The 16423-nt window shown below is 40.3% G+C and overlaps 1 pseudogene; it reads right to left on the reverse strand.

Annotated features, from left to right (window-relative positions):
- Positions 1-3766: 3766 nt before the first annotated feature.
- On the reverse strand, positions 3767-4066 carry LOC101392801 (dynein light chain 1, cytoplasmic pseudogene; annotated as a pseudogene).
- Positions 4067-16423: the final 12357 nt, after the last annotated feature.

Below are 16423 nucleotides of genomic sequence, written 5' to 3' on the forward strand. Positions count from 1 at the left end.
GCTAAGTACTTTTGCCTGTATTTTCTCATTTTATCCTCATAACAACTCTGAGGTAAGGTTTATTATTTTACCATGCTATAGATGAAGAGACTGAGGTTCACAGTGGTTATGAAATTGCCAAAGGTTACATAATCTAGATTTCAAATCTAGTTGATTGCAGGGCCTGAGTCTTTAATTTCTGTTCTGTACACTTAAATAAAGGAGAAAGGAAGGAAGGGTTAGGAATGTAAGTTCTTTTTAGGTTTTCTGGGGTCCAAAACTCCCATGTTTTCATCTTTCATTAATTTCTAAACTAATGTGCCTTGCATTAACCATCTTTCTAAATAATTATGTGGCATAAAATCTATGTGGGCCTGGTCTAATCAGTTGAAAGGCCTCAAGAACAGAACTGAGGTTTTCCTGAGGAAGAAGAAATTCCACCTGTGGACTGCAGCATCAGCTCCTGCAGGGGGGTTTGCAGGCTGCCCTTCCTGACAGGCTGCCTTAAGGATTTCAGACTTGCCTAGCCAGCTCCTACAATAGCATAAGCCAATTCCTTGCAAATAAATCTTTCTCTCTTTTTTTCTCTCTATATCTTCATCTCTATCTCTCTATCTCTATCTCTATATGTCTCCTATCTCTTTATATATATCCTACTGGTTCTGTTTTTCTAGTGCCTGACTGACACAGTGAGCAAGTAAAAAATGTGTCTATAAGGGGCCAGCCCCGTGGCTTAGCGGTTAAGTGCGTACAATCCGCTACTGGCGGCCCGGGTTCGGATCCCGGGCGCGCACTGACGCACCGCTTCTCCGGCCATGCTGAGGCCGCGTCCCACATACAGCAACTAGAAGGATGTGCAACTATGACATACAACTATCTACTGGGGCTTTAGGGAAAAAAAGGAGGAGGAATGGCAATAGATGTTAGCTCAGAGCTGGTCTTCCTCAGCAAAAAGAGGAAGATTAGCACGGATGTTAGCTCAGGGCTGATCTTCCTCACACACACACAAAAATGTGTCTATAAGAGAAGTTAAAGAGAAAAAAATAACTGAGTAAAGAAAGAGAAGAATATGATAATATTATAATAGATCATATGAAGAAGGGCCAAGGAGTGGAATTGGAGGATGAATTGTCATCCTTTAAGACTCTCCTTAGATGCTTCCTCATCGACACTAGCCTGAGTAGTTATTCTTATTCTGTCTCGGCTGTTGTCACCTCTTGACAAAGGTATTGTAATTGCATGCTGATATGTTTGTGATCCCCCACTCCCCTTCCCCATTCCTTGGTATGTGAGTTTTGAGACCTCAGGGTATACTGCACCTCTTTATCCCTAGCATATAGCTCAGTGCTTGACTCATATTAGGGGCTGAGTGAACATTTGTTGCCTTTAGGAGCACACAATTTGCTGAGCCCCCTTCTCTGCAAGGTGGTCCCACCAACATACTTCCAGTGCCTCTAGGAAATGGCAGTCAGTGCCTCTTATTTGACACTGATTCATTGAAAGATCTAGTGGCCACTTTACACGCACTGGCAACTCTCACAAGGGTATCTTGATATCTTGAGGGGCTTGTAGATATTTCCATCTTCACCAGAGACTTTCCCTGGGATCCTTTAATTCTTCTCTTTGTTGGAACCAGAGTTTGACCTGTTTCTGGAGGACACAGGTGTACTGGATGAGTGTCTTCTCTTTTCAAGATGAGATGGAAGGATCTTTCCCTGCAGGAAAGAGAGAGCAGAGGTTCTTCTAGAGGGAGAACAGCCACTCTAGGGATGCTCTGAGGGGGTCCAGATAGTGACTTCCTCCCGCAAACAGACTTTCCCCTCTGACAGTCTGGTAGTATGACTCACCTCCTGGGAACTACACGGAAGGGAAGATGTGAAATTCTGTCTTCCTTCCTTCTTTTAGAGGTCTGCATCTTTTGAACTTATTTTGTTGTGTCTGCTCTAGTCTCTTCTTTGTTGAAAGCAAAAGGAAACAGGAAACTCGTGCTTATTTATTGAATAAAGAATTATTGAAAGAATCAAAACTCACAATAAAAATGAAAATATAATTGGAGAAATGGCTGATTCTAGGACTGGGGCAGGAAACAATACAAGACAGGCCTAGTGCATCTTGTAGCGCCCAAAAGTAATGAAGTACTTAAAAAAAAAAATAACTGAAAAACAAACCACACTGATGTGTATATATCAAAGGGGCACAGGAGTCAACTAAAAGAGCTGCCAATAGCCAAAGCTGAAGAATTTGAGCAACAAAGTAAATAAAGTAGTATTGGGTTATAACACAAAGTATAAAATAACTATCCATGAGTCCACACTAATGTAGACAAATGATTGAATATATAAATAAATGGAGGAGAAGAGACAAATCCCCCAGGCAGAAGAATTTCAAATAAGTCGTGTAGATACTCCACCCTAAGGAAGGGGAGCATAACTCCTCACTCCTTCAGTGTGGGCTGCACACAGTGGCTTCCTTGCAAAATACAGACAGTATAGAAAGGAGAAAAAAAGAGTAACTTTATAGTGGATAAACCTGACAAACACTACTTCAGCCAGGTGATCAAGGTCACTATCAACAACGAGTCAAGTTGATTGTATGTACCCTTGATATGATGTGGTAAAAATGGCCCTTTACATCTGTGATTTTTCTTCCCAAACCCACAATCCCAGCCTAAACATGAGAAAAACAGCAGACAAATTCCAATAGAGGGGCATCCTACAATATACCTGACCAGTTCTCTTCAAAAATGTTGGGTCATTAAAAGCAAGGAAAGTATGAGAAACTGTCACAGCTAAGAAGAGCCTAAAGGAACCTGATGAATAAATGTAATGGATGTGGTATCCTGGATAGGATTCTGTAACAGAAAAAGGACATTAGGTAAAAAAAACAAAAAACAAAAAACTAAGGAAATCTTAAAAAACTTATGGACTTTATCTAAAAATAATGTATCAATACTGGCTCATTAATTGTAACAAATGTACCTTACTAGTGTATGATGTTAATAATAGGGTATACTGTGTGTTGGGGAGCATATATGGGAACTCTCTGTACCGTTTGCTCAATTTCTCTGTAAATCTAAAACTGGTCTAAAAAATCTATTAAAAAAACTGAAAAGAAAAAGAGGAAAAAAGGCATAAGGATCTGCTATGGTTGTATAGGTGTATAGAATTAAATGCGTGCACACATACACACACACACATACACAGACCAACTTCTTTGACCATCTGCTAAAAATGAACGCTAAGATATTGCATAGTTATTATCATGTGTTTCCTGTCTCTCTTCCATTAGGGGGCACTAGAGGGAGACTGTGGGGCTGGAGGAGGAAGAAGGGTATGATCCTTCCTGTCTGCTTCCTGTTGGCTTCTGATCTGCTTCCTGTTCCTGTGAGCTGCACTCGAGCAGTGCTTCTCCATACTGCTCTGGGCAATTCCTTCCCATATTCAGAACTGAATCCAATTTGCGGTTTCTCTGACACAAATATGTTCCTCTTCAGAGTCTCCGGCACCAGCCACACCTCCTTTTTATTTGTGTATTTATTTATTTATTTTTCACACTTCTCTAACAGATTTATTATTATTTTTTTTTTTGAAAGGAGTGGATGTGAGGAGAAAAAACATGGGGCAGAGAGGTATGGAATAGAAAATAAATACAAATGTAAGCTGTTTTGCTAATTGTTTTATAACCACAAGAAATTAGTACAGAGAATGCCCTGTACAAAACAACACAATAAAGGTTCAAAGATCGAAGTTGTTCCCTTAGGCAAGGCTGAAGATTTCAGTTTCTGGTATTTGGAATTTAGGCTGCAGTCCTTGTTTTTGGGTGGATCACTGGGTATGTGGCACAGTCCATGCTTTTAACCAGATTTGAAAAGAAGAATGGCCGCTTGGCCCAGGTAGAAGTAGATGAAGTGTTTGGTTTCACGTGTCATATAGTTACCCAAGTACCTCCTCACGATTCAGTGCTAAGTGGGGTTGTACTTCTTGTCAAATTCCTTCTTGATACGGGCTGCGGTGTCCTTCTCTATGTTATGTTTCTCCAATGCCTGAGTAGCACACTCCATTGGCTCCTGTTGCATCTCCTCCAACATATCCGCATTTTTGGTCACGGCCTTTCAGTCTCATGTGGTTTCCACCGAGCAGCAGCTGGCCCACCTCCTTTTCAGAAGTGTCTCTTTTTAGGGTCTCGGATCCAAAGGCCTCCTTTCGACTCCTCTCCCCAACAGCAGCTGAGCAGCACTCCCTCCACAGATCTCTAAGTTTCAGTGCTGCAGGGTGCTCCTCCAAACTGCTAAGTTTTAATAATCCCAGCCTCTTCTTTGTTCCTCAACCCCAGGAGTGTTAGCTGTTTCCTGCAGTTGCTACCTCTGTGCTGGAGCCAGCCCATATTGGCTTGCAAAAGGCGATTGTTAAATTTTCAGGAATTTTTCAAGTCAGCTGTTAAACCGTTGGTAGCTGGAAATCTGCCATGGTAGGAGTATTTACACCATGGAAATTGGCAAATGCTACAGGTCAGGTTTCCCCAACCAAAGAGCTGGTTGTAAACACTTAGCAGCCCACCACTGCTTAAGAGTTCTCTTTTTACTCCTTCAGTTACCTAGTTAATAACTTTATACCTAGTTAAGAATACTTTATATCCATTTTTCTCTATTAAGTTAAGTAGTGTGGTTTCTATATCCTGAATGGACCCTGAATGATACATAACATTGTAGAGTTGTGCTTCTATTAGACTCAATTATACTCCAGGAAAACTGGTAAGTGTGTGTAGTTTTTTTCTGTTTTTTTTTTAGACAAATATCGTTGGTAAAAAGTGGCTGGCACCTAGAATTTTATAAATATTCCATTAATATTAGTTGTGTTACTAACATTAGTTAACATCGATAACATGAGTTGATGCTGGTTCAGAGTCTCCAGTTGTCACATGGAAAGCTATCTTGCCTGTTTTAGGATGTAGTTTATAATTCTTTTTTCTGTGCAGAAGGGAATGAGATATAGCCACTAACCACATTTTTGCTGAGCAAGGAGGATGGCATGTTTCTTGAAAAACACAAATAAATCAAATCCTGTTTTAAACATGTTAGGGTACTTCGTGTCATAAGGAATCCTATCATAAATCTTTCGTAAAAGAAAACCATTCCCTATTCTGGCACTGGTATAGATCTGGTTTCACATGTCAAGTTTCTAAAAAGCAAGGTATATTTGATATCTCTGATTCCTTAAGATATACACTCTGGCTCTCGATAACTCTATGCTTTCTGTTAAGGCCTTTGATCTCCATTTTGGCTGCATAATTTTGCTTATTAGACTTGGAGAAACCTCTTGTTGGTTCTCCAAAGCTTTGATCCTGCTCATCATGTCTACGAGGCTCCACAAGGTTATATTCTGAAAAGAGATGCCAATATTGTAACATAATCATCAAAATAACTTGTAAGAAAAGCAAACTTTTCACACAAATCCTATATTTAAAGATGCCTTCCTTCCAATAACATTCATTAAGCGACCATCTGTTTGCCTTTGATTATCATCTGGACCACTAATAAGCAAGTTTAATCTGAGCAGTGTTATTTGCACGCTACTTCTAAATTTAGTGCTTTTCAAAGAAGTCAGCAAAGCTGGCCTCCAGGAAATATTGGCTTTGATGTAACATCTGGTTTTCAGAGAGTTTCTGTGTTGTGCCCAACTTGGTGGGGAGGTGGACCAAAGGGCAAAGAGAAGTCAAGTGACTTGCCCAGAGTCTTGTACTAGTCAAGGACTTAACCTGGATTACCTGCAGTTTCTATCTGTGGCTAAAAGTCCTAGCCTGCGTATTTCTATTCTATATGTTGTATAGATATTGTATGCGTAGACATAGCCATCCCCCCCTAAATATTCACAAATAGATAAATGTGTGGATCTGTAAGACTAATTACAGATTTATTTTTTTGCATCTTTCTTTTTGGTGTTTCCTCTCTAAATTTTGAGGAGAAAAGAAATTTCCCTGCATTATCCTCCCCTTTATTAAAAAAATGATTTGAAATAAGAGTAAACTGTTATTGCCTGCAAAAACTTCTCTGCAAGTGAACTGATCTTTTTCCTTGCAAGGGGAATGGAGGGTTAAATTGAATGGCAAACTCACCTCATTTGAGGACACCTGGAAGGCATCATCAACAGGTGTCATCCCCGTCAACCTTTTTCCCTTCTCAATTGCTTTCTCCATTTTTCCCTCCTTTCTCCGTCCCTGGGCTGGAGATCACAGAGCTGTCAACACCTATAACGCATTATTATAAAGAAAGTTCAAGGTTATGATGCTTTTATGATAAAAGCAATTCTTTTTTGTTACTTTACTGGGTCAATATGTTTTATAATCAATATGTGATTTTAATGTCCTTATACTAATTGTAACATAATATATTCAACCTTATTAGTGCTTTTAGCTTTAAAGGTATTTTCACATTTATGGTTTAATCTAATCTTCTCAGGTTTTTATTATAAAATAATTTGCATGTTATGTACGTTTAGAATTGTTTTCCCATCAACTAAAGGACCACTCCAATTTTTGTACAGCCAAGCATATCTTAATATCTTATAAATTAAGAAAATTAAAATTCTAATCTGACAAATTGGAGTTTAAGTCTCAGCTCTACTGGCTGTGTGACCTTGGGCAAATCATTAGAACTTTCTAACCTTCAGTGTCCTCATCTGTGAAATACCTATCTCATAACATTGAAAGAACGAAATGAGATTATATGTAAAGCTGTTAGCACGGTGCTCTGACATACATTAAAAGGTCAGGAAATAGTCCTCGATTTTCTTTCTTGTTGTTTTATTTTTTCTCCTATAAAGTACATTAGTGTCCTGTGGTTGGTTCTTGCCTGACTCTTAGAGATTTAATGAAAATCAGAGTCACATTGTAGAGTGTGAGGGATCTTGGAAATCTTAGAAAGCTTGATTAGAAAATTAAATGAAATGGTGTGCTAGAGACTTTTGTATTTGGCTGGACAAGATCCATTCCCTCTGCTATGGGCGATGCCACCCCAAATTCCCTTTAAGGGAGTTCCTTTTGCTCTTTTCTGTGCAGTCTTGGGAGTACTATGAGAAAAGTGACATGCCTTCCCTTAGCCAAGGGCTGGGCATGAGACCCAAACCATTGCAATTGTGCTGCCTCTCCTGGGACTTTGAATCCTGGTGAAATAACACAGGGGCAGGAAAATGGTTGAAGTTACTTGGGACCCTGAAGTGATTACCTATTGGAGAGGTCATGTATACACTGAGTGGCTAAGAGCAGAGACTCAGGAGCCAGGCAGCCTGGGTTCAAACTCCTTACCAGCTAAGTGACCATAGCCAGGGCAAGGTACTTCACCTCTTTATGCCTCAGTTTCCTTCTCTCTAAAATGGAGTCATTAATAGTACCTAGCTCCTAGGATTGTTGTGAGAATAAATAGTTAGAATATCTAAAGGGTTTAGGATGTGCCTGGTACATATTAAATGCAGAATATATTATAACTGCAGCTGCTCACACTGGTACTACCATTACTCTGTTCTTACCTTGAGACACCAGACTTACCTTCGTTGCTATTCTTTCCTGGTCTGGTTCTCCAACCTTCTCTTTCATTCTGAGAGCTACTCAATATGCCCTTTGTAAACTTTACTGGCTAAGGTAGCCAGAGTTGGTTTCTGTTGCTTGAAACCATATGATCTTAAGCAATAAGAATCAGTCTGAAAAGCCACGACATCCCATCCCCTCTTTTTATATAGATTAGAAAATTGGGTGAAATCCCTAGCTGAGATCACTGAGCATGCAAATGGGGGTATTTGGATTACTGCCTGACTAGCCTGTCCACTGCTCATGGACTTTCTTTGCTGGACCAGGATTATGCTTAATCTGTCCTTGCTCTTTTCTTTCTTTAAAACAACTCCACTCCCAGTTCCTTGTTGCTGAAACTTGCCTAATTTCTTTTGCACATTATTTTTGTATTCAGTCTTCAATCCTGTTGTTTAATTGTTTTTCTCCTCACTTGACAGACCAGGGCAGTTACAACTTTGGTCTCATTGCTATTTAGGGACTCAGCTGGAACAGATGCTTTCCTTGCCCCATACTCTTTTCCACCAGTCATACTCCTGTCTTTTTATTTTGAAAAATCTCATTTGTTGATTCATTCCTTAGTTAATTCATTCATTCATATATTCATTCAATTAATAAATACTTACTGAGCATCTATGATGTTCTAGAAACTGTTCCAGATGCAGTGGATATGGCAGAGAAAGGCGATGTCCTTTACAACAAGGAACTTACAATCCCAGTGGATTTATAGACGTATAAACAAGATTATAGAATGTTACACAGTGTTAAAACCAACAAGGGTAAGGATTTGGAGAAAGTGGGGTCCTAATTCATATAGTGTATTGAGGAAGAAACATTTGATCAAAGATTTGAATGAAGTGAGGATGGGAGCCCTGTGAATATCTGTGGGAGAAACATGCCCTGAGTTGGGCATATGCTTGGGATGTTTGAGGAGAACAAAGAGGCCAGTGTGGCTGGAGGACAGTGAACAAGAAGAATAGTGAGATCTGAGCGGTAGCAGGGGCAGACCACGTACGGCCTCAAATTCATAGTAAGGACTGTGGACTTCTTTCTAAGTGTAGTGGGAACAGTGATATCCTGGAGCCCGTTTACACTGCTCGGAAGATCAGCCTGTTGGCATGTCTTCTCAATCCTGTGTTCAACGATTTCACACAGATTATTAAACATTGACCAGCATACCACTGGATGGAAAGCTCTTGGAGGGTTAAGAGGAGGAGAGTGGCACAATCCCACTTACCTTTTAGAAGGATCAATCTGGCTGCTCTGTGGAGAACAGTTTGTAGGAGGCCAAGAGTGGAGGCAAGGGGACCAGATAGGAGTCTATTGCTGTAGTCCTGGGAGTGCTGATGCTCAGAATTTGGGAGTAGTGGTAGGATATGCATAAAATCGTGGAATGTGGGATATATTTTGAAGATAGAGTGACACTATATGCTGAAGAATTAAACAAAGAGTGTGAGTGAAAGTGAGGAGCGAAGAATGACTCCAAAATTTGATTCTGAGCATCTGGCTTAATGGAGGTGCTGATTACTGAGATGGGGAAGTCTGGGGAAGTGGCAAATTGGGGTAGGAACTTATATTCAAAAGTTGTAGCTCGGATCTGTGTTTCCAGAGTAGGAAAAAATGAGAAACAAAGAATAATTGTTGGGAAGAGTAACCCTTGTTAAAAGGCCCTACAAAGAGAGGATGGGACCAGGAAGTTGTCAGATGGCCAGCTTCCTGTTGGGAGTAAAGAATTGGAATTGAAACCCTTGAGGGAAGATATTAGCCTATTAGACAAAGAATCAGTTGCTTCTTTCTTAAAGTAGAAACAGGTTTCTACCTAACATTAAAAATATAACTCTTGCATCAAGACCTCGAACAAACATATATGCAGAAAATAAAAACATTTAATTAATTATTACCTTTCTAAGCCTCAGCCAGACTCTCTCCAATGCCTAAAGAAATGCCTGATTATAAAGTTTCTACTGAACAATTCATGCTGACTCTTTTAGGCCACACTATCACAGTGGTGAAAGGATGGAATAATGGTTAAGAGAACAGGTGCTGGAGCTCAAAAGCCTGGGTTCACATCGCAGCTCTGTCCACTTCCAGCCACGTGGCTTTGAGTGAACTGATGGAGCAGTCTCTATCTGCAACTTGCAGGTCTCACGGCAGAGGGGAAATACACATGGCTAACCATGTGTTAGTTCTTAAAGCTTCTTTTTAAAAGTGACAAATGTGAATTTTGCTTACATTTCATTGGCCAAAGGTGGTTATATGGTCAAGCCTGACATCAACAGGGAAGGGATATTTAATCTTCTCACCGAGAGGGACAACACAAGTCTGATTTCAGTCTCCTTCAGAGAGTGACAGCAAATATTTTGAACAATGATGTAGACTACTTAAGGGTAATATAGGTACAGGGTAATACATGGACCTCATCTTTAGCATCTAGTGACATATTATCTTAAAGTTCTGGTTCCACATCTATTACTACTAACAGCATTGATTCTTTTCAAAAATGAAACATTCTCATTAACATCTGGAAGGAACAGATCAGAGAATTATAGTCCCGGCAGCTAATTAGAAGAGAATAGTGGGCCGGCCTGGTGGCTTAGCAGTTAAGTGCGCACGCTCCGCTACTGGCAGCCCGGGTTCGGATCCCGGGCACGCACCAACGCACTGCTTCTCTGGCCATGCTGAGGCTGCGTCCCACATACAGCAACTGGAAGGATGTGCAACTGTGACATGCAACTATCTACTGGGGCTTTGGGGAAGAAAAAAAAAATGGAGGAGGATAGACAACAGATGTTAGCTCAGAGCCGGTCTTCCTTGGCAAAAAGAGGAGGATTAGCACGGATGTTAGCTCAGGGCTGATCTCCCTCACCAAAAAAAAAAAAAAAAAAAAAAGAAAAGAAAAGTGCCATGTGCATTAAAAAAAAAAGAAGAGAATGGCTTTCCAATCTTAGGATTTTAGATTGCGCTATAGTAGTAAATTTCTTTTGGGGGCCTGAGTTTCTGTGGGTTTAGTGTCTGGATTTTAGAATTGCTAGCTACTGCTTGGATTTCTTCCCCGGCTGCCCCATAGGCTTGGTGCAGCAGCTCTGCCACTCATCTCATCCCCTGGGTCTCGTCATTTTTCTGTGAAACAAGGTAGATCAGTTGTCATCCACTTGACTCACAGTCATGTTGTGAGGATTAATGAGTTCAAGTTTGTAAAATGTCTCCAGCTACTGAAAGGTGATAAATAGAAGGCATAATTATTGGTATTTTCCTGTCTTTATTTAGACTTGAAAGGCCTTTCTAGTCACCTTTGAGATTTTGACACAAGCTGGCTACTGTGGTGAATTTCATTTGTTTTACCTCCCTTCTGTTTGACATTTCTCTACCCTTCTCCCATCACGGTGCCTTTAAAGAAGGAATGTCAACTTTAACCTTTCATGTCTCCATCTGTTGAGATTTTTGGCTTGCCTTATTGTTATTTTGTATATTCTATTTTACCATTTACAAGAATGTGCTTTCAGACCTATGCTACTAGCTAAGTAAAACAGATGCATTGAGGGCAAACTGTAGTTACATGTTTATTCTATATAGTGCCTGGCAAGTTCATAGGCTGGTTCAATGATTAACCAACATTATTCACAAACACAGGCTTCCACTGAGCTCTCGATCTGAAAGTCTCATAACTAATTTAAAACAGAGTTCAAAACAAATGTTTATTATTAATATATTCAACGCATTTACATATAGGTACTCTCCACCTCTGGCTTTGACCAGATGGCATAGAGAGGAGAGTTGAGAGAGGAATATTCTATGCAGAGGTTGTCATTTCAGGGATGTCATTTAAGTTAGTATTATTGTGTTCGCTGTGATTCTGCCTTAGGGGTACAGAAACAAACTGTAATCCTTCTCCAGCCAGGCAAACTTGGTTTCTCTCAAGAACATGTAAATAGATGGCTTCTATTTTCACTTATTGCCACTGTAAGGGCAGGCATTTCTGCAGATTCATGTTTCTCCTTTAAAACTTGCTTCTGCAAAACTGACTCACATTAGACCCACCTGGCTCCTGTTGTGAGTTATTTGGCTTTCCTTTAGCACTAATGCAGGCACAGTGGTGTGGTGGATAATACTGTTAAAGAGCTGGTTTATATAAAATCCCTACATATAGTGAAACTCAAGAGTTACGTGTAAAATATGAATCAGAAAATTAGGGGTTTAAGTTGCTCATTCCTACATTTAATCAACAAATATTTATAATGTGCTTAGTAGGAGTCAGACATTATCCTTGGTGCTGGGTACAACTTGCCCCTTGACTAGGGTTCTGGGGCAAATCACTTGAGCTGTCAAGCCTCAGTTTCCTATCTGTAAAATAGGAATAACACACTTTATCCTGTTGTGAGAATCTGTCTTAGTTTTCTTTTGGTTATGAGTTCCAGTGTCCTCTTATTCCTGTGCCTTTAACCCAGCCATTCACTAACTCAGTACTAATAGGAATGGGGTCTCAAAATTAAATCCTTGGAAATTTTGCTTCTTGCTCACTTTGATCCTTGACTCAAACTGTTTTCTTGCATTTGCTGTGTTCCTGATCGTTTTGTATCATCTATTGTTGTTGATTGTAAGTAAAATCCTTGGCCCAGGTTTAAGATTTGGCCTCTATGGGTTGACACGTGGCTTTTTCTCCATCACTTCTGAATACCTTGATGTACTACTGAGCCTGATTAAGCCTTCTCTGGTCCTGACATCTAATCTTGCAGTTGACCTGCTGGACTGCTGACTTGATTGGGCCTACTCTGGTCTGCTTTAAAGGTAAATTTCACAGATATGGTCTCAGCCTCACTGAGAAGGGCCTAGTAGGTGTTAGTGTTGTCATTAGGGTTCTGTTTTGATGGAGTTCGGGGCAGGATCCCTGGTCTAGTGAAAGAACTGGATTCCTATGCAGGACCTATGGCAGAACCAGTCACATTATTACTCCCAAAAGTGTTAAGAGAATGTCATAGTTTGGTGGCCTTATGAGAGTCCAGGGCTCATTTTAGCACACTGGATACTAAACTCAAAGGACTAATCTACTGTTTCTTTGTTGGTTGATGGGTCTTAGAGGGGATGGATTAGAAACTAAGTGGCTATTAGAATCCAGGCTGGAGAGTTAGAGTTCACTGCAGAGAGGGACCAGGAAAGGCAGATGTTAACATCTTGTGAATTCTAAAGAACTACACAAACGTGGGTGTCATCACTATCAGCACTATGTGGCACAGAGCAGGTACTCAATAGGTATTCATTGAATAATGTCTATTGCTTTTATTGCTTAGTTTTTTATTGGTGTATTGGTTAGTTGTTTGTATGTTTATTGGAAAAGGTTTTTGTGTCTATTATACATTCTTATCTTATTTCAAAGTCTTGTTTTTTTCTCTCCAGAGAGATCAGGCAGTGTTACGGTGCCTGGTTCTGGTGGTGTGGAAGGTAGTACTATGAAAGAGCTAGTTCATGTAAATCTCTAGGTACAGGGAGGCTCAAGAAGTTAGATGCAAATTTTTTTTTTTTTATTGAGGTATAAGTTACATGTAAAATTTGGATCAGAAAGTTGGGAGTTCAAGTTTTGGCTCATTCTGATATCTGATCACCAAACATTGGTAAAGTGCTTATTAGGTGTGGTACTATCTACCATAGCACCCAGTACCATCTATTTGGTATCCAGTGAGTCCTTGATTCACAACGGTTTACTCGCTATGTGGTGATCGAGTACAGGGGTGGGAGAAGCTGTGGATTCCTATCAGTCATCTTTCTATGGTGTGTACAAATAATATCCTGGCCATGAGTTGGCTTCCCTTGGTGGGAGTAATTTAATATATGTTAATTCCTACCTCACAAGCACTTTTTGAGAGTTAGAAATTAGATGCATAGTTGTAACTCTGTTTCCTTAGGCTGACTAACTGCTTTCTTTCCCTGGCTGGAAGACTTGTTCAAAAGCTGAACAATGTTAATGACAATGAGCATCATTAATCATTACTCAGCTTTGATAAAGCAAACATTCTGAATTGCTAAATTTATTATTCTATTTATGCTTCTAAAATCCTCTGTGATTGATCTTGGGCAAGTTACTTAACTTCTCTGAATCCTGGTTTCTTTACCTCTGCAGTGCGAATGATCTTGGTTACTTTTCGGGATTGTTCTGAGGACTAAATGAAGCCTTGCAGTCCTCGGACAAGTATTTACTGAGTGCCTCCTGTGTCAGCACTGAGATAGCTCCTAAGAGTACAGCCAGGAAGCAAATCTGACATTGTCTCTGCCCTCATGGAGATTACAGTCTAGGGAAGGAAACAGACATTAAATAACACAGATTGCTATTTCATTACAGTTGTTATGAGAGCTACAAAGTAAAAAACAGGGGAGTTTTTTAGGAGGGAGTATTTTAGGGAAACTGACCAAGCATGTGGAATCAGGGAAGGAAGTTTCCCTTGCAAAGATATATGAGTTAAGACCTGAGAATGAGTAAGAGTGAGAGGTGGAGAGACTCAGGGAAGACCATTTCAGGAAGAGGAAATAACCTGTGGTGAGAGGAGTTTGGTACTTTAATGCTGTGGTGGGACTTCAGTGAGCAAGAATGAGAGGCATGTGGGGCTGGCCTGGTGGCATAGTGGTTAAGTTTGTGCTCTGCTTCAGTGGCCCAGGTTCGCAGGTTTGGATCCCAGGTGCAGGCATACAACACTTATCAGCCATGCTGTCGTGGCAACCCACATACAAAATAGAGGAAGATTGGCCATGGATGTTAGCTTGGGGTGAATCTTCCTCAAAAAAAAAAAAAAATGAGAGGGATGCCTGTGAGCTTGGGAGATCATTAGGGATCTGATTGTGCAGGGCTTAGCAGGCTGTGGTAAAGAATTTTGACTTATTTCAGTTAGCATAATGCCCTCAAGGTCCATCCATGTTATAGCAAATGGCAGGATTTCTTTCTTTTTTATGACTGAATAATATTCCATTGTATTATATAGCACATTTTCTTTATCCATTCATCCATCCGTGAACACTTTGATTGTATCTCAATAAAACTGAAAAAACAAAAGAACTTTAAATCTCCTTTAAAGATTATAGAAACCATTGAAACATTTTAAGTAGATTCACATTATACGAACTTCTTATTGGACTCTGATAGCAATGTGGAGAAAAGTGTAGAAGGCTTTCAGAGGAGATGCAGGGAAACCATTAGCAGGCTATGATAGTTGTCCAGGTAAGAAATGCTGGTGATTTGGGGCTCGGGAGGTGTCCATGGAGATGGAGAGAAGGGATGCACTGGATGTGGTAGGTTAGGAAGAGCGAGGGGTTAGGATGATGCCCAAAGTTTCTGGTATGAGCTGCTGAGTGAAGGCTGTTAGTGGTGTCTTTACTGAGAGATGAGACAGTGGAGGAGGAAAAGATTTGGGGTAGACAGAGACTACTAAGTCCATTTTCAGGCCAAGTGGGAGATGCCTACGAGACATCTGAGTGAAGACAACAGGTATACAGGTGAATGCAAAGGTTTAGAGCTCAGGAAAGAGCTCTGGATGGAGAATGGATTTTGATGTAGAAGGGATGGTAATTAAAGTCAGGGACTGGATGAGGCGGCTTAGGGGAAGGGCACAGAGCAAGAAGAGAAGAGAGCCTAGGACCAGGCTGTGAGGAATATCAGTATTTAAAGGTGAAACAGAGTAGGAGGGAGAGGCCGAGGAAAAGATGGCAAAAAGACAATAGGGAAATTGAGTGTGCTGTTACAGGACCAAGCAGGGGGCATTTTTAAGAAAAACGGCGTGATTGGGCCCAAGGGGTATTTTCTAAAATTGGACTGTGGCAATGATTACACGCTTCTGTAAATTTACTAAAAAGAATTGAATTTTACACTTAAAATGGATGTATTTTATGATAAGTAAATCATACCTCAGGAAACTGTGAGAAAACAAAGGAAGAAGGCATGGTAACCATGTTGACAGATGAAGAGGGATTGAGACAGATGAAGACTAAGAGGTATCTTTCTCGCCAGAAATAAAACCACACATATACGGACAGCTAATTTTTGACAAAGGTGCTAAGAACATACAATGGAGAAAGGAGAGTCTCTTCAATAAATGGTGTTGGGAAAACTGGACAGCCACATGCAAAAGAATGAAAGTGGACCGTCTGCTATCGCCATTCACAAAAATTAACTCAAAATGGATCAAAGACCTGAAGGTGAGACCTGAAACTATAAAACTCATAGAAGAAAATATAGGCAAAACACTATTTGACATTGGTCATAAAGGAATCTTTTCAGATGACATGCCTACCCAGACTAGGGAAACTAAAGAAAAAATAAACAAGTGGGACTTTATCAGATTAAGGAGCTTCTATAAGACAAACGAAACCAGAACCAAGATGAACAGACAACCCACCAGCTGGGAGAGAATATTTGCAAAACATACATCTGAGAAGGGGTTGATCTCCATAATATATAAAGAACTCACACAACTGTACAACAAAAAAACAAACAACCCGATCAAAAAATGGGCAGAGGAAATGAACAGACACTTCTCCAAAGAAGATATACAGATGGCCAATAGGCACATGAACAGATGTTCAACATCACTAATCATCAGGGAAATGCAAATCAAAACAACACTAAGATATCACCTCACGCCCGTTAGAATGGCTATAATCACCAAGACAGAAAACAACGAGTGTTGGAGAGGATGTGGAGAAACAGGAACCCTCATACACAGCTGGTGGGAATGCAAACTGATGCAGCCTCTATGGAAAACGGTATGGAGATTCCTCAAAGAATTAAAAATAGAGATGCCCTATGACCCAGCCATCCCACTACTGGGAATCTATCCAACAAACCTGAAATCAACACTCCAAAGAGGCTTATGCACCCCTATGTTCATTGCAGCATTATTCACCATAG

This window comes from Ceratotherium simum, chromosome 8, assembly GCF_057802395.1.
Source record: "Ceratotherium simum simum isolate JZ-2026a chromosome 8, ASM5780239v1, whole genome shotgun sequence".
Lineage (NCBI taxonomy): Eukaryota > Metazoa > Chordata > Mammalia > Perissodactyla > Rhinocerotidae > Ceratotherium > Ceratotherium simum.